Here is a 19634-nt window from a genome sequence, read left to right on the forward strand (position 1 = left end):
CAGTTTCAACCTACAACTCCCAAACTGTTTCCGTTTCTACACCACTGCAACTAACAATCCTGCCAGACTGCACAAAACCATTCAGTGGTTTTGTCTGATGTGGAAAAAAGTCCATGAGGGACTAGGAGGTGCCACCAAATTCATGCCAGGATAAAGATCTAAGTCAGTTGGGCTAGAAATTGGTGCCTTAACCCAATGCATCACCTTATTTCCATTCCCTATCTTTTTGAGTAAAAATTATTTTTACCATGGTAATTTTGTATTTATCAGTCAAACAAAAAACTGCTTTGTACGAAGGAATGCTAGTGTACCTGAAGGAACCGTTCTGGTAGGTTTTTGGAAGAGTTCATTTTTCTAACGTTAAAACTTAGGCTGCATAGTGATCAACAGGGGACTGTGGTTGGCTGAGGAGAACATGAAGTTAGCCTGTCAGGACGTCCGAGTTCTAGTTCTGCTGCCACCAGTAACTAATTATAATCTCTTTAGCAAGTCATCACACTGTGCCATAATTTTCCCACACTGGCTCTCAACTTCACCGCACTGCCAGGAGAGCCAGATGAAATATTCCAAATGAACAGAAAAGTACTTAATGAACTTAATAAATTAACCAATCAAAATTAATAAAATAACTTAATTTCATTGGTTTTTTAACCCAGAGAAAATTCTATCAATAAATATTATCTGTCATCCAAAAAAAATTATCCAAGGCTAAGTACTATTCTGAGACTGTTTCCTTAAAAACCAAATTATAAATCTAGAAAAGTAAACATAGCTCAAAATCATTTCTATAAATACTTATATTAATTCAATGATGAAAAATAGAGCTTGAAGAGTACTCCCTCTGTTTCAGATGACAGTTGCCATAACAGCAGGAATTACTAGGCTCACTTCTTCCAATCACAGTTTCTCTTCTCTCTTGGTAACCTTTTATTGACTTCAGAAGAGATTTTTGCCTTCAGTAGGGGGAGAGACAAATAGAACTCAGTCTACAATTTTCACTCCAGGAGAGAAGTCACTTATGAATGTGATTTTAAAACCAAATAAAGCTATCCTATTTCAGTAGAGAAGTTTTCTAAAATGGAAGCTTTTAAATATCACTGAATAAAAATAATTTTTTGCTGTAAATTTGGCATCAAAGAATATAGAAGGAATACATAATAAACCCCGGTTTATCCAAAACTCAAAAGGTAAAATTAAAACAACAAGCATCTTTCCATGGTATTGTATAATCTGGATTTCATAAAGATGTACCCAAGTCAATGCCGGAGCCTGCCAGAATTTCTGATTCATCATATATTAAATTATATTCAAAGTAATTTTCATATTAAGTACTAATTGTAGTCTAGCTCTGCAAATGCATACTAAACCATGTATAAAAACATTATAATTCTCATGTAAATGAAATACCTAATTCTCTACCTTTTTGGAGAAAAAATAGAGAATACTATAATAAGTTACTAATATAAACATAAACTGCTTCAAATGCAGGTATGACTATTTTTCTATATTTAAGCCAATATAAAATACTAAAATGGTTTAATCTATGGCCAACTGGTTGTAATAAGAGCTCCAAACTCTTTTTTTCAATTTTTAAATTTTAATTCCAGTATAGTTAGTATACAGTGTTATATTAGTTTCAAGTGTATAATATAGTGATTCAATAATTCTACGTATTACTCAGTGCTCATCATAACAAACTCTTTCATGCTTGGAAAATTACATATCCCTTATGCCTAGACTGCAAATAATGCTATTCTGGCAAATTTTAAAGTTAGCATTAGCAAAGTAAAAGAAAATTTTAGCATTAATATGAATATTTAAAATTCTTATCTTTTCCCCAAAAAATGATACTTTCAGGTATAAAAATGCGAAGTTTATTCTTATTTCATTTCAGACCAATACTTATTCCTCTTTTTGGCAATGAGTGTTTCAACATCTTGAAAATGCATTTGAGCTTATTTTAATATTATTGACTTCTTTCATCAAATCTAAAAGGGGGTTAAACATAATCCACAAAATGCAAATAATTTTTGGAAGCATTTCTTAGTGGACTTCTATGCTGTAACATATTCAATTAAGGATAAGAGACTTTTAAGTAATCTTTAGGGAAAGCCACCTGCCAAACAATACAATGTTCATGGTAAGAAAATTATCTTTGGGATTTGTAATTTCAAATCAAAATAAATCATCAACTTCAAAAAGAATGATTTTCTGTGTCAAATAGAAATGTTAACATTGTGAAAAGCTTGTACCTATGAATCATTTAAAAATCATCCCAGGATATTTCAACTTGATCTAAGCCATAACTGGAAATTTTCAGAGCCAACTGCAAGCTACCTTTACAGTCTATTTTGAATTTAGAAAAACTGAAGTGCAAAAATCACATGAAGATATGATAAGGAGTCTGGTGTTCTGAACTCCTGTCACCTTGCCAAACACAGTTCACCATCTAAGAAGCCAACCTCTCTGTGTTTGTTAAGGGCACAGATATCCTCCATTTGACTGTAGGATATGGTTCTCTCTCTTCAAATATTGATGTGAAAGCCTTTTGGCTAAGTATAAGGACAATTTTTCCCTGGAGAAACTGCAGCTGTGAGAGTTGACCTCAGCCTTTTAAGACCAAAAGATTCTGTCTGGGAAAATGACTTACTGATTATCACAGTTAGCCAGAATAAAAGGCCTCAGTCTTCAGAGATTCTTCACTGGATAACTGCTGTCTTTTAGTATTCTTAATATATCATAAAGTACCACCATACTGCACAACTCCAGAGGATAACATTCATAGAGAATACAATGAGGGTATGCTCCCTGGAGTTCTGAAATTTAGCCCTGGTATTGCCATCATCAGTAAAGCTTTCTTGCTTTCTTGTTAAGTTCTGCTTATGAAATCTGGACTTATTTAATGATATAGTCTACTTACTGTAGATATGCTGCCCAGATCAGATCACCTTACCAATTTATAGTTCTTGCCAGCCTGATAAAGATCGGTACTCTTATATCTAACCTACAACACCTATTCCTGCCTTTCAAAAAGGGATTTTGCTTGCTCAAGGCCAAGACAGAGAAAAATTCTACTTAACTTCTACTGAAATAAAAAAACTGATCACTCATGATAAATACTATAATGTAGTATAAAGACCACTCACAGGAGTGAGATCTTACTTATATGCCTCAGATCACTCGTCTATAGGTTAGGGACAATAATATAACTGTCTTAACCATTTCATAGAATTATTATGATAATTACCAGAAAATATGCCAAAGTGCTCTATAAGCTGAAACCCAGTATGTAAACATTATTTTGCAAATACATAAATCTTTAATGGAAAAGTCTTCTCAATATTAACTGAACACAGCAATGTTAAATTATTTAGAACAGAATTTCTAAGGGTTCATTTGTTTAGAGGACCATATTTAGGGTGTCTTTTTTCAAATGGGTTATTTTTTTAATATAAAATTTGCTCAGGGGCGGGGCACCTGAGTGGCTCAGTTGGTTAAGCGACTGCCTTCGGCTCAGGTCATGATCCTGGAGTCCCGGGATCGAGTCCCGCGTCGGGCTCCCTGCTCAGCAGGGGGTCTGCTTCTCCCTCTGCCCTCTTCCCTCTTGTGCTCTCTGTCTCTCATTCTCTCTCTCTCAAATAAATAAATAAAATCTTAAAAAAAAAAATTTGCTCAGGGGCGCCTGGGTGGCTCAGTCGGTTAAGCGTCTGGCTTCAGCTCAAGTCATGATACTGGCATCCTAAGATGGAGCCCCACATCAGGCTCCCTGCTCAGCGAGGGGTCTGCCTCTCCCTCTCCCACTGCCCCTCCTCCCCACTTGTGCTCGTGCTCTCTCTCAAATAAATAAATAAAATCTTTTAAAAAATTAGCTCATATATGAACTAGAGAAGCATGTGATGTAATTTCTTTCTACAAGGTAAAATAAAGGTTGTTAGATTATAATACACAACAGTGTCTTTGCCTGCTAATTGTTTCACTTAGGTACAGACTTTTTAGCAGTTTAGAGATTTCATATAATACATTTATAGTTTCAGGGAATGTGCATTCCTATATAATCAATTGCTAGCAGATTTCTGGTTCTGTTTTTGAATTTTATAGTCATCAAATAAAACCCAAAACATCACTTTTGATGCCATCAGCACAAAGTGATCAACTAAACTTAAAAAACAAAAATCCATTTGTTCCAGGTTTAAACCCAATCATTTTATCAGATCTCAGATAAACTTGCTTCTAAAACTAACCTGAAAAAAATACAGCTAACCTGGTAAATGCAATCTCCTAAGAGACAAAGGGATGCAAAACATTTAGTGTTATATAAAGGTAGAAGTGAGAATTATTATTCTAAGAACCCTACAACAATTAACTTACTAATGGTAATGGTAAAATGTTTGGCAGGCCTTATATAAGTAACATCTCTATCCTTTCATTCTGATTATGTCTTAAAATAGTCAAAAAGGAAGGAGAAAAAGTGAAAAGAGAGAAGAAAATACTTAATATAAAAATTCTACCAAATCTACCAATGATCCAGACCAAGAGTATATGAACAAGAATTTAGTCATACCACCTCAGTCAGCTGAGTAAAATGCTTCAACCACTACTGATTTTCTTGGCCTTGTGGACTTACACTCTAAAAACCATAACTCTGCTATAAAAGATGTGTGAGACTCTATGCTATGTAGGATGTGTGAGACTCTTATATAACTAGTATGTCCATTATAGTCTACTTCCATCAAAATCCATGCTCCTAAACCTATTCTCTTAATGATCCCATATTCTCACAAATTGGTCATAGATTTAAAATGCAGGTTATTCTAAGTGTTAAATCAGTAAAGTCTAAATTCAATACATCTAACCGCTGTTCTTGCAGTCAGTACAAGTTCCAGAGGATACCTCCCACCCCATGATCTGCTACCATGTCCAGTAGTAGAGCCGCTCTATTCTATAAATACTGTTGTTTCTGATAACTTTGAGGGTGGAAAAATGAAAGAAAATAAATTACAGAAGTCTATCCAAAAGGCATGGAAAACAACCAAGACAGATTCTCTTCTTTCTAAGCTTCCATTCCAAGAAAAAGAAGTGAGGGTAAGGGGAGACTCAGGCCAATTAACGAAGCACCTGCCTGGCTCAGTCAGAGGAACATGTAATTCTTGATCTTGGGGTCATGAGTTCAAGCCCCACATTGGGTGTAGAGATTAATTAATTAACTAATTTATTAGAGGCCAGTTAATATATGAACCAAGACAAGGGAATGGAGAACAATATGTGACACCAGAGTCCTTTAAAATATTACAAAGATAATCATGGAAGTGAGACATTAGTACTAATAAATGAATTCAGTAAAGTTGCAGGATTAAAAAATACACAGAAATTGGGTGCTTTTCTACATAGTAATAATGAAGTAGCAGAAAGAGAAATTAAGAAAATAATCCCATTTACAACTGCACTAAAAAGAATAAAACACCTAGGAACAAATTTAACCAAGGAGGTGAAAGACCTGTACTCTGAAAACCTTAATAAGACAATGATGAAAGAAACTGAAGACACAGAAACAAATGGAAAGATACCTCATGTTCATAGGTTGAAATAATTAATATCATTAAAATGTCCATACTACCCACAGCCATCTACAGATTCAATGTAATTCCTATCAAAATACCAATAGTATTTTTCACAGAACCAGAATAAATAACACTAGATTGTATGGAACCACAAAAGACCTTGAATTTCAAGTTAAAGCAATTTTGTAAAAGAAGAACAAAGCTAGAGGTATCACAGTCCCAGATTTCAAGATATACAACAAAGCTAAAGTAATTAAAAGAGTATGGAACTGGCACCAAAATAGACACAAAGATCAATGAAAACAGGAGAGTGAGCCCAGAAATAAACTCATGTTTATAGGGTCAATTAACCTATGACAAAGGAGGCAAGAATAGGCAATAGGAAAAAGTCTCTTCAATAAATGGTGTTGAGTAAACTGAACAGCTTTGTGCAAAGAAATGAAACTGGACCACTGTCTTACACCAAACACAAAAATAAACTCAAAAGAGATTCAAGAATTAAATGTGAGACCTGAGACCATAAAACTCCTGAAAGAAAACATAGACAGTAATCTCTTGGTCATCATCCTTAGCAACATATTTATGGATATGTCTCCTCAGGCAAGGGAAACAAAAGCAAAAATAAACTATTAGGACTACATCCAACTGAAAAGCTTTTGCGCAGCAAAGGAAACCATTGACAAAACAAAAAAGCAACCTACTGAATGGGAAAAAATATTTGCCAATGAAATATCCGATAAGAGGTTAATATCCAAAATATATAAAGAACTTACACAATTCAATACCCCAACAACAAATAATCTGATTTAAACATGGGCAGAGGACCTGAATAGACCTTTTTCCAAAGAGGACATACAGATGGCCAACAGACCTGTAAAAGATGCTTGACCCCACCAATCACAGGGAAATGCAAATCAAAACCACAGTGAGATACCACCTCATACCAACCAGAACGGCTAGCATCAAAAAGACAAATAACAAGTGTTGGTAAGGATGTAGAGAAAAGGTAACCCTCACGAACCTCTGGTAGGAATGTAAATTGGTGCAATGATTGTGAAAAACAGTACTGAGCTTCCTCAAGAAATTAAAAATAGACATGTCATATGATCCAGTAATTCCACTACTGGGTATTTACTCAAAACAAAAACACTAATTAAAAAGGTATATGCACCCCTATGTTTTTTGAAACATTATTTACAATAACCATGATATGGGAACCATCAATAGATGAATGGATAAAGAAGATATGGTATATATATAATGGAGTATTAGTCATAAAAAAAGAATAGGACCTTGCCATTTTCAACAACATGGATGGATGTACAGGGTATTATATTAACTGAAATAAGTTAGGCACAGAATGATAAATACCATATGACTCACTTATATGTGGAATCTAAAAAACAAATGAACAACAACAAAAGCAAAGAGAGATGGGATCAGAAATAGAAAAAACTGTTGGCTGCCAGAGGAGAAAGGATTGCGAGGACAGGTGAAAGAGGTGAAGGAAATTAAGAGGTGCAAATGTCCAGTTATAAAATAAATAAATCACAGGAATGAGAAGTACAGCATAGGAAATAAAAATAATAATATTGTAATAATGTTATATGGTGACAGATAATAACAACACTTTATCTTGAATTGGAATTAAGTCACCTTTAACAGTCCAACTCCAGATCCTTAAATGAGAACATTTATCAGTAGATATTGCACTTATTGTAGGTAATATTTCTAAAAACTATAAGATGATACTAAAATTTATAAGTTAAATCTGATTTTTCTCACAGTCACAACAATGAACTGAAGGTCTGAAAAGGTCTGAAAAATTTATTCCCCAACTGCTGTCAGTCCTCTCTGGGAATTACTCTGTTGTATGGATCAATTTGCCCAAGATCATACCCCCTTCCTGGGGACAGCTGACGTCCAATGACTGGTGAATGAAGGAGTACAAAGATCTAGCCTCCTTACCATAAACGGGAACAGCTCGAATAGCCTCCCCATGGGATTGGCTGAGGCGATTGTTGGGACTACTGCAATTTCTCCTTTGGCCCAATCCTGATTCGTTACCTCCCACCATAGGTATAAATTCCACAAGTTCTCATTAGCAAACATCCTTCATATTAATCCTGCTTCCTGGGGCACCAACCTACCAATCTGCAACTGTTGCAGATAAATCAAACGAGATTACATATTTAAATCAAGCAAGACTCAATATATAACCAGTCACATAAAATTCTATTTAAGATCATACTATATCATATGCTACTGCACAAAATTCTCTTTCTCAATTTAGAATTTCTATTTTAAAAAAACTGAGGCTAGGTGGCTCAGTTCGTTGAGTGTCCACTCTTGGTTTCTGCTCATGGTCTCAGGGTCGTGAGAGCAAGCCCCAAGGAGGGCTCCTAGCTAAGGCGGAGTCTGCTGGAGATTCTTTCTCTCCCTCTGCTGGTCCCCCAGCTTGCACGCTCTCTCTTTCTCTCAATAAATAAATCTTAAAAATTTAAATAAATAAAAATTTAAAAAATTTTTAAAAAACAGCCAAAGGATGAACACCTACCTTCATTAAGGTCATGAAATTCAGAATGTTTAGAGGGCTATTTTGAAAGGAAAAATTTTTTAAAGATTTATTTATTTATCTTAGCAGCAGAGAGAGTGTGTGTGCACATGAGTGGGAGGTGCAGAGGGAGAGGGAGAGAGACTCTCAAACAGACTCCTCTCTGAGCTCGGAGCCCAACATGGGGCTCAATCTAATGACACTGAGATCATGACCTCAGTAGAAACCAAGAGTCAGATGCTCAACCAACTGAGCCACCCAGGTGCCCAGAAAGGAAATATTTAATAAAGACTTAAAGTCATTAACTTTTTAGAGTTGGTCCGAGTATGTCTGCTTTGCTTCCTTCTTCTAACTTCACAATTTGTATAGAAAATATGGTTATCAGAAATCAATTTGTCTATGTTTAAAAAGAGAAACTCCTTTTGCTTATTTACCCTATCATTTCACCAATAACTGGATTTCTTTTGTTTTTGTTTGATCTGTACTTTCTTCTTATTTTCTTACATAAACTGTTTTTTCTTCTTTTTTTTTAATTTAAATTTTAGGTAGTTAACATACACTGCAACATTGGTTGTTTCTGGAGTAGAATTCAGGGACTCATCACTTCCATACAACACCCAGCGCTCATCACAAGTACCCTCCTTAACACCCATCACCCACCTAGCCCCCTACCCACCTTCTTCCACCAACCCTCAGTTTGTTCTCTATCATTTGGAGTCTCCTATGACTTGTTTCCCTCTCTCCTTTTTTTCCTTTCCCCCTTCCCATATGTTCATCTGTTTCCTTTCTCAAATTCCACATATGAGTGAGATCATATGGTATTTGTCCTTCTCTGATTGACTTATTTCACTTAGCATAATACACTCTAGCCCCATCCATGTCATTGCAGATGGCAAGATTTCACTTTTTTGATGTTTGAGTAATATTCAATTGTGTATATATACTATATTTTCTTCTTTCTTTTTTTTTAGTTGAGTTTATTAGGGAAATATGAGAGGCAAAGACACCCCAAGTGACAAAAAGAAAATTCTGAAAATGTCGCTTCAAGTCAAGTGGGGGCCTTGACCTCCCCAAAAGGACAAGAAACTGGTGGGTTAGGAACAACATTTTCTGGTGGCCACCTTGCCAGGGCATAAGTGTCTCAGCCAGGACTGCCTCCCACCCCCCACCAAAGGTGGAAAGGAGACCAAGACTGTTTATAGAATCAATGCAGAGGGATTGGGAGCTGTAAGGAAAGTCAGAGAGAGAGAGAGAAAGAGAGGTGGGGAGGACCTTGACAAAGAGTCCCAGGTGTTTGGCTCGGAGAGCCTCAAATACACTGACAAACAGTTCTACAAAATGTTACTTAAAAGATAAAATGCCTAATGTTGGTTCCAAGAGCTCCCCTGGACGTCTTCCCACATGCCACATCACACACCGATGTACATGGCAGAACCCAAAGGCCATACTTTTGAAAAAAGAAAAACAAGAATAAGCCCTGTTGCTCCTTAAGAAGAGAGGAAGAAGCTGAGGCTGCTGGGGCCTTTCCCACGTTGGCCTCTATTCTGTAAAGCAACTTCCCAGCAGCAGCATGGTGTAGTTCCAGGTGAGGGTCTCACCTTTTGTCACCCGTGTTTCAGTGTACTCTATTCTCCGTTCGAGGTGTCAATTTCTCATTTGGCGTTGCAAGTCTTGAACGACAAGACCTATCAAACGAGTTGAGAAAGTCCGCGATTTTCTTGATGCTGCTAGTGATGACTTCAATGTATTCCCGGTTTGCCCAGTCCTGGTGAATCTCTCGCTGCACTGGATCCTCTTGACCCGCCATGGCTGCCACCTGACAAGGAGCCACTGCGCAGGCCTATATATACTATATCTTCTTTAACCATTCATCAGTCAATGTACATTTGGGCTCTCTCCATAGTTTGGCTATTATTGATAATGCTGCTATAAACATCAGGGTCTATGTACCCCTTAGAATGTGTATTTTTGTATCCTTTGGGTAAATACCTACTAGTGCAATTTTTGGATCATAGGGTAGTTCTATTTTGAGGAACCTCCATATTGTTCTACAGAGTGGCTGCCCCAGTTTGCATTCCCACCAGCAATGCAAGAGGGCTCCCCTTTCTCTGCATCCTTGCCAATATATGTTGTTTCCTGTGTTGTTAATTTTAGCCATTTTGACAGGTATGAGATGGTATCTCATTGTAATTTTGATTTTTATTTCCTTGATGATGAGCATCTTTTCATATGTCTGTTAGTCATATGGATGTCTTTTTTGGAAAAGTGTCCATTCATGTCTCCTGCCCATTTCTTAACTGGATTATTTGTTTTTTGGGTGTTGAGTTTGATAAGTTCTTTGTAGATTTTGGATACTAACCCTTTATCAGAAATGTCATTTGCAAATATCTTCCCCTGGATTTCTTTTGGATCTTGATGTTATTCAAAACACAACTGGTTTTGGAATGCAAAGGTCAAGGCAATTGGCCTAGAATTTATTAGTCTTGAATGATTTATCATTTATTGTTTCAGTGTCACTGAATACCCATTTCAATGCTTCTTACACTTGCCTTCCTCTACTATAGTGATTAGAAAACTAAAATACTCTGAGGCATGTAATAAAATTCTAGACAATGAGACACAGCAAGAAGTTCCTCATGCAAACTTCCCTTTTTTGTAGGGAGCAGGAGTAAGCCCAACAAAAATGAGGTCTTTTATTCTTCTTCCTGCCTGGAAAGTAAATGTAATGCCTGCTAATGAAGCAGCCATATTGGGTCTGAAGCAATAAGAAAGAGGAATGAGAGCACCATGCTAAGTATAGCACAGTGGAAATACAGAAGCCACTATACCTGCCCTTGGGCTGGCTACCTCCAAACTTCTTGTTACATAAGAAAAATAATGACCTAAACCGGTAAAGAAGTCATTTATTTTTAGTTTTCCACTATATTATTTAGTAGCAGTAAGCATGTCTATGTGCTAAGAGAAACAAACTTCTTCTAATGTTAAATTACGTACAGAATTTATCATCAAGTTTTTACATAGGGACTCGGAATGTTTTCTTTGCATGTCTCCCTGCATTAGACTGTGTTAAGAGAGGTCAGGGACTGAATCATTTTCACCAACTCCTAGTATAATAATACATGAAAGGAAGGAAGAAGAGGTTGGAGGGAGGAAAGGAAATTGAGCTAGGAATAAAATGAAAGGAAACACACAGCTATAAACTGGGTCTTTGAAAGCTGTATTACTTTGGAGACAAGTTGACATGGCTTGGATAAGTCAAACTGCTACTAGGTGGTAAGTGCCCACTGCCTGTACTATTTGGTGTTGTAGTCTCATGATGTCCCAATATAGCTAATACAGGTCCAACTGGTAGGGAAGACAGGCGTGGCTCTGACTTACACAACTGAGCAGGTTCTGGGTAGTCATTGTGTTGATGACAGGTTCCAAGGGACTAGATTGGTATACTGCATCTACAAAATTAATAGTACTTTTAGCAATCTGCAAAAACACAATGCAGTGTTTAATTGATTCTACCATGCTATTTGTTGTTTCTTTGAGAGTTTCAATATTCTTTCTCTGTTCATCTTTGCAGTTTTGAAATTTGTCATCAAAAAGCTTTAAATGTTCTATCAAGATTTGTAGATAAGCATGAGCTCCTGTAAGTTTCTTAGCAAAGTCTTGGACACTAGGAACAAATCCTGAATCCACATCCCCAGAGGGCAGTGGAAAGGAGGCAGAAAGAGAGTGACATTCGTGCCCACAGCCTAGCCCGGCCAGGAAAGGCAGCAGGGACCCCAAGGATACAGGGGTGGGGGCCTACCCCTTTTCCAGACCCTTGGGGTCTACTCACTCTGCAAGTGGCCAGCAAGAAAGCCATTCGCCAAGGCTCCAACACCCCCTCAGCCACCTTGTCCCTCCAGGGGAGGGAGCTAGGTGCCCCTTCCAAGCACCCCTTTTTTTCTCCCATATGCCTAATACCCCACACTGCAATAAAATTGGTACAGCCAGGTTCACCTGGTCTCCAGGGACGGTAATCTAATTAGATATAAGATAACGGCTATCCTAGAAGGATGAATGGTTAACATATCCTTTCAGATAACCCTTTCTAAAACTCCGAGAGAGGCATTGCTAAGAAATGTCATTTGTGCAGGTGTCCTGTGTTGCAGACAAAACAAAAATCTATGTTGTAAATACTAGGAAAAGTCAATGTTTTGATACGAAAATTCAAGTCTGATGTAGTCTTATCTAGTTGAAAAACCACCCACTTATGCAGTGATAAACTGCAGAAGTTCTTTTTTTTTTAAGTAACAGAGTTTAGCAAGGTTGTGTAATTTTTTATTTTATTTACTTGAGAGAGAGAGAGAGAGAACACTTGAGAGAGAGAGCACAAGCAGTGGGACGGGCAGAGGGAGAGGGAGAAGCTCAATCCCAGGACCTTGGGATCATGACTGAGCCAGAGGCAGATGCTTAACCGACTGAGCCACCCAAGTGCCCCAAACTGCACAAGTTCTTATAGGAAAAGCCAGAGTCCCCCCTTAGAAAGCAGTTTTGTGTCTGTTCAAATAAAGTTAATTTAATTTAATATCATATTCCAGAATGTTGATTTATTTTAATAGTCTAATTTCATAATGAGGCTAATAACACTTTGATTTTCTATCTTTGCTTTGTTTCTCATAATTAAACAAATATCTGCTTAAGGAGTAAGAGGTGACCCTTTCTGTTTAAGTTTATTTATTTACGTAATCTCTACACCCAATGTGGGGCTTGATCTCATGACCCTAAGATCAACAGTTGTATGTTCCTTAGACTGAGCTAGCCGGGCACCCCAAGGTGACTTCCATACATACAGAATACTACTGTTATCAGCTATGGTACAGTCATTTCATAATCTGAATTGACCTTAAACTATAAGATAATTAAAGCACTGGATTTAAAAATAATCTTGGGACACCTGGGTGGGCAGTCAGTTAAGCATCCCAATCTTGGTTTCAGCTCAGGTCGTGATCTCATGGTCATGAGATTGAGCCCCATGTTGGGCTCCACGCCGAGCCTAGTTAAAAATAAAAAATTAGGGGCACCTGGTTGGCTCACTCAGTTAAGCGTCTGCCTTCTGCTCAGGTCATGATCCTGGGGTCCTGGGATGAAGCCCCGCCGTCGTTGGGCTCCCTGCTTGGCAGGAGTCTGCTTCTCCTTCTCCCTCTGCCCCTCTCCCTGTTTGTGCTCACTCTCATTCTCAAATAAATAAGTAAAATCTTTAAAAAATTTTTAAATTAAAAAAATTAATTAATTTAAGAAATTTTTAAAAAATATGCTACCTTTCAGGGTACCTGTTTGGCTCAGTGGAACATGCGACTCTTGATCTAGGGTTTCTGAGTTCCAGCCCCACATGGGTATAGAGATTACTTAAAAATAAAATCTTTGAGAAAAAAAAAGCTACCTCTCAAATCTGAAAACCCATTCTAATTATGCCAAAAAATGTATAAATGGGATAAACTGTTATTTTATAGCCCGTATGTTATAGGCTTACATAGAGGACTCTATTATTCTAAACTAAGTAATAAGTTGAACCATAGGAAATTGTCTCTTTAACCCACACAAACGATAATTTCCTATGGTTCAATCTATGAAGTACAGAAATTCAGAAAGAAAACTGTTTTTTCTAAGCAAATTCTGCCTTATGTTCTTAACCAGATAAGCCATTAATCACTTTTTTGCTTCATTTTTTAAAAAAATAAACCCTAGAATCTGAATAAGGCAAATATGAACTGGAATTACAGCCAACTGAGATTTTATAGAAAACAACTAATACATCAAAAATTTTAAGCATCCACTTAAATAGCCTTATGATATCTTATTAACACTGAACATTAAAATCTTGGGGCATTTTAGTCAAATTAGTAATTGAATAAGGATCTTAAGTACTATAAATTAGGTATATTATTAACAAGCTACACAAATTTGAGCTCTCTGGCTCTTTTTTGGCCTAAAATTGTTCACACTGGCACATTTTCTTTTGCTGTGATTAATTCTGCCACAAGATAGCAATTCTAGAAATCATCTGAACCAGCAAAAGTGTAGAGTTACTCAGATTCCACAGTTGATAAAAGGACTAACTTTTTAGGGAAATGAGGACTGCTCTTTACCAATATGTTCAAGGGAGTTTTTCATGGGAACCAAATGGACAGTGTATACTCTTCTGGGAAAAGGAACTTGTATTCAAAGGTCAGTGAGCCTCAAAGTCTATATTTCACTTAAAAAGAATAAAAAGTTGTGGCTTGGGCAGTACGAGCGCCAAAAATCATATGTTCACATGCACTTAAGATAGTTTTCCTTCCAAATTATGTCAAATATTTGGTAGTCTAATTGATCCCCCAAACTTATAAGGCCAAAAAAATATATAAAATTAAAAATAAAAAAAGAGGAAGTATTTCCCCACAAAAAACTTACATATATAAATATATCAGAAACCAAGCCGGAAAAGCAGATTAAGGAGAAAGAGAACAGCATCTAAAATGAGATACGGCCTTGATGTCATTTTAATAATTAAAATACTGAATTTGTCATTGGAAACAAAAGAATTAATACAAGTTCTTATACAGGACCTCTATGGAGAAAGTTCCAGGGACAAACATTTACTACTCTCCCCCCTTTTTTAAATTTCCTTTTATTATAGCAGGTCCTCAAGGCATTCGAGCATGTGCTCTGTGACCCATGCTTGCTTTGCTTACTTTGTGATCCCAGTATTCTTCCTAATCCACATGGCTGAGTTGCCACTTCATTCTGACATCTGATATTCTTGAAAAGGTAGGCAATGGAATTTTAGATTGCTGGATAAGCTGAAAAGATGTATCACTACCTTTAACTATTCCCAAATGCATATGCAGAGCACACACTCCAATGAGCTAACACTGCATAATCTAATGAGATTATTTGGCCTGTATGAAAATACCATTTTGGAATGATGATGATAGAGAATAAAAAACACTAATAAATACACAGATATGAAAAAATTTAACAAACTACTCTCTCCACCTTTGACTGCATATACCGATTTACATTTTGTACTTGCAAATTTTTCCAAAGAAGAAAGTTGAAGGAAGGGGATGGTTAAAAAGAAAAATCAGGGCGCCTGGGTGGCCCAGTCAGTTAAAGCGTCTGCCTTTGACTCAGGTCATGACCCCAGGGCCCTGGGATCAAGTGCCGCATCCGTCGCCCTGCTCAACAGGGAGTCTGCTTTCTCTCTCCCTCTGCAGCTCTTCCTTGCTCGTGCTCCCTCTCAAAAATAAATAAAATCTTAAAAAAAAAAAAAAGAAAAAAGAAAAATCAAAGAACCGTATCAGCATCTTTATTAGCTTCCTGTGGCTGCCATGACAAAGTACCACAAACTTGGTGGCTTAACACAACAGAAATTTATTGCTTCCCATTTCTGGAGGGTAGAACTTTGAAATTAAGGTGTTCGCAGGGCCATGCTTCCTATGAAACCTGTAGAGAAGAATCCTTCCCTACATTTTCCAGCCTGTTATTTGCTAGCAATCCTTGGGGGTACTTGGCTTGTACAAGCATCACTCCAATATCAGATTCCATCATCACATGGACACCTTCTCTCTCTGTGTCCCTGTCTCAGTGTCTTCTTCTCTTATAATGACACCAGTCATATTGGATTAAGGGCCTACGTTACTCCAGTATGACCTCATCTTAACTACATTTGCAATGCCACCATTTCCAAATATGGTCACACTCAGAGGTGTTAGGGATTAGGACTTCTTTGGGGGATTCAATCCAACCCATACAGCATCTGACAAACAGACATTTCAAATTAGATGTAGAATTATTGTATCAAATATAAAATGCATTAATTTCTCCTACAAATTCTTCTGATACATTATACTTCCAGACCTCTAGGACAATCTTTAACTCATTCTTCTCTACCTTTTCCTTATATTCAGAATCATCATCATCTTTCTTTCAGGATGGCACTAATTAAATTTAGTCCCTCAAGTCTGATTTGTTCCAACTATTTCTGAATTGGCCTCCCTACTTCTAAGGTCTCCCCATTTAAGCAGCCCATTCTATATTTACAATTTTCTTTCCTTCTCCCCAGTATGTGAATCCCCTTTAAAAAGTTCAGATTCATTCTCACCCTATACCCAGGCTTATGACATTACACTCATCTGAAGGGATTTTCACTTACTTAAAAAGCAAACTTCAAAGCAAATCCTAAACTTCCAAACAACCTTTCTTAAAATTATTAATACTCTGATTTCTTATTCCTCTTAACTATCAGAGCACCATACTATACACTGTATCCCTTGGTTATATACCATTTGCTTCTAACATTCACTGCTATTCCATATAAGTTAAGCTTATCTATTATATTATCTGTTATATATAAGCTATATATTATAAGCTCTTTGAAAACAAGGTTATTTTCCTGCTTTATTTATTCTCCAGAACAGGAAAAAAGTACATAGTGATGAACTTGTAAATATAATGATCAACAGTAAAACAACCGGAGATTTTTTTTTTTAAAGATTTTATTTATTTATTTGAGACAGAGAGAATGAGAGACAGAGAGCATGAGAGGGAGGAGGGTCAGAGGGAGAAGCAGACTCCCTGCCGAGCAGGGAGCCTGATGCGGGACTCGATCCCGGGACTCCAGGATCATGACCTGAGCCAAAGGCAGTCGCTTAACCAACTGAGCCACCCAGGCGCCCACAACCGGAGATTTTAAAAAGGAATCTCAAAAGAATAAAATAAAAAGCTTCTGCACAGCGAAGGAAACAATTAACAAAACTAAAAGGCAACATTCAGAATGGGAGAAGATATTTGCAAATGACATATCAGATAAAGGGCTAGTATCCAAAATCTACAAAGAACTTATCAAACTCAACACCCAAAAACAAATAAGCCAGTTAAGAAATGGGCAGAGGACATGAATAGATACTTTTCCAAAAAAGACATCCAGATGGCTAACAGACACATGAAAAGATGTTCAACATCACTCATCATCGGGGAAATACAAATCAAAAGTACAATGAGATATCACCTCACACCTGTCAAAATGGCTAAAAATAACAACACAGGAAACAACATATGTTGGCAAGGATGCAGAGAAAGGGGAACCCTCTTGCACTGTTGGTGGGAATGCAAACTGGTGCAGCCAGTCTGGAAGATAGAATGGAATTTCCTCAAAAAGTCAAAAATAGAACTACCTTTGATCCAAAAATTGCACTAGTAGGTATTTACCCAAAGGATACAAAAATACTGATTCAAAGGAATATATGCACCCCGATATTTATGGCAGCATTATCAACAACAGCCAAATTATAGAAAGAGCCCAAATGTCCATCGACTGATGAATGGATAAAGAAGATGTGGTACACACACACACACACACACTGGAATATATTACTCATCCATAAAAAAGAATGGAATCTTGCCATTTGCAATAACATGCATGGGGCTAGAGAGTATTACACTAAGTGAAATAACTCAGTCAGAGAAAGACAAATACCATATGATTTCACTCATATGTGGAATTTAAGAAACAAAACAAAAGAACATGGTCGGGGGAAGAGAGAGGCAAAATATAAAACAGACTCTTAACTACAGAGAACAAACTGAGGGTTACTGGAGGGAGGTGGGTGAGAGGTTGGGTTAAACAGGTGATGGGTATTAAGGAGGGCACTTGTTGTGATGAACACTGGGTGTTGTATGTAAGTGATGAATCACTAAATTCTACACCTGAAACTAATATTACACTGCATGTTAATTGGAATTTAAATTAAAAATGAAACTAAAAAAAATCAAAAGAATAAAATATAGTGACATGATCTTACTGTAAAATCAAGTCCCCAATATCTGTTTTTTAATAACATTTTTCCCCGATTATAAAATATACATGTTCGTTAGGAATATTTAGAAAATACAGGCAATAATTAAAAAATAAAACCAATTCACCAAATAATCACTACAGATATCCCTTTTAGTCCTCATTTTAACCTGTATAAGGGTAAATAAAAATTATTTTCTCCACTTTATAAAGGGCAAAGTTACTATATTCTCCTCCCCATTCAGTAGAGTATTTCCTTGAAAACACAGTGAATCTAAATCCTTATTCTAACCTTTGGGATACAGATAAATCTCTAGGGACTGCACCCCATCTTTACCCCCACTTTTACAACAGTGAAATATATGTATGGTTGCAGGCCAGATAACATTTAGATATGTAAACATGTACTATCAGAATCAGCTCAGGGCTCTCAGGAGATGTACAGAGACCATCTCTAGGTGATTAGAGAAATTACTATTCTTTTCTCCTCTTTGCTATCTAAATTGTGTGAAACTTTGTCCTAACTATGTAGTCTACAGCAGGTTAGCTATATGCAAATATTGTACTATGCTTACCTAATAACAAACCAGTTTTATTTCTTTTCTAAATTCTTGTGGAATAAAACTTTCATTTCCCAACCAGATGAATAGTAGTGCCCTCTCCCTGCCTCCTTCTCTCTCCCTCAAACTACTCCCCATACACATACAATTACATGTATGTATCTTTAAAATAAAAATGGGATCACACACAAGTGCATTTATCCGTAAGTCTGTTTATATACATAATTATATATAATTATTACAGGTGTGCAATAAATATATAATACATATAACACTTGTCTTTTCACTTAAGATCATGAGGATTTTTTACATTCACTTTTTTGAATTCCTAATATATGTACTATGCTATTCAGGAGTGTGGTGGAAGTCAGCTCATAGTGGTTCATGAGAACCAATAATATACATCTCTTCCCAACTCCACGCTCAGTGACTTCATGTTGGTAGCTTGAAATAAGCCATTGCAGGAGTATTTACCCCATGGAAATCTAAAAATGCTATGAATCAGAGCTTTTTTTTTTTATCAGAGAGTTGTTTTACCAGTACACAACTGACCACACTATACAAGTTCTGCACCTTGGTGTTTTGTTTTGTTTTATAGCTATATATCCTGCCAATTATTCCATATCAGCATATATAGATCTAATAATGATCACTTTATAGTACCATTTAATATGTATTGGAAATATGACTCAATACTTCTGAAATTTTGTTAATTTGATGGGCAAAAAATTTTTTTATTTATTTTTGCATTCCCTTTACTGCTAGTGAGATGGAACATTTTTCATAAATTTCTAAATGGTCAAATAAAAAAAGAAACAAATAAGCTAGCCCTATTAGGTTTATAAAGGCAAATATTATTGTATTAAAGACTAAATTTGTAAGCTTCCAAGTAGTCAAAGCAAAATGGTTATAAAGGATTCTATCATTTTTGTTGCTGATAAAAGAAATTATATGAATCCTTTGAAAGATATAATTTTTTTCTAACAGAAATTCCTCATCATGAAAATTTTTTTCAAAAAATTATTATAGGAAACTTCATTCGGGTAACAGATGATACCTTTGATAATAATTTTATAGATGCAGAATAAAGGCTCACTAAATGAAGGCTGTTCTGGGAGAAGCTAAGGTTATTTTCAAATCAAATGACATTT

The 19634-nt window shown here is 36.5% G+C and overlaps 1 protein-coding gene and 1 pseudogene across 4 annotated transcripts in view; both read right to left on the reverse strand.

The window, feature by feature from the left end:
* The window catches only part of ADAMTS6 (ADAM metallopeptidase with thrombospondin type 1 motif 6), a 293828-nt gene that overhangs the window by 191584 nt on the left and 82610 nt on the right, over window positions 1-19634 (reverse strand). The window lies entirely within an intron of this gene.
* On the reverse strand, window positions 8874-13682 carry LOC135365388 (probable protein BRICK1; annotated as a pseudogene).

This window comes from Mirounga angustirostris, unplaced genomic scaffold, assembly GCF_029215605.1.
Source record: "Mirounga angustirostris isolate CCGP_5_RB_7025 unplaced genomic scaffold, mMirAng1.0.hap1 SCAF_7, whole genome shotgun sequence".
Lineage (NCBI taxonomy): Eukaryota > Metazoa > Chordata > Mammalia > Carnivora > Phocidae > Mirounga > Mirounga angustirostris.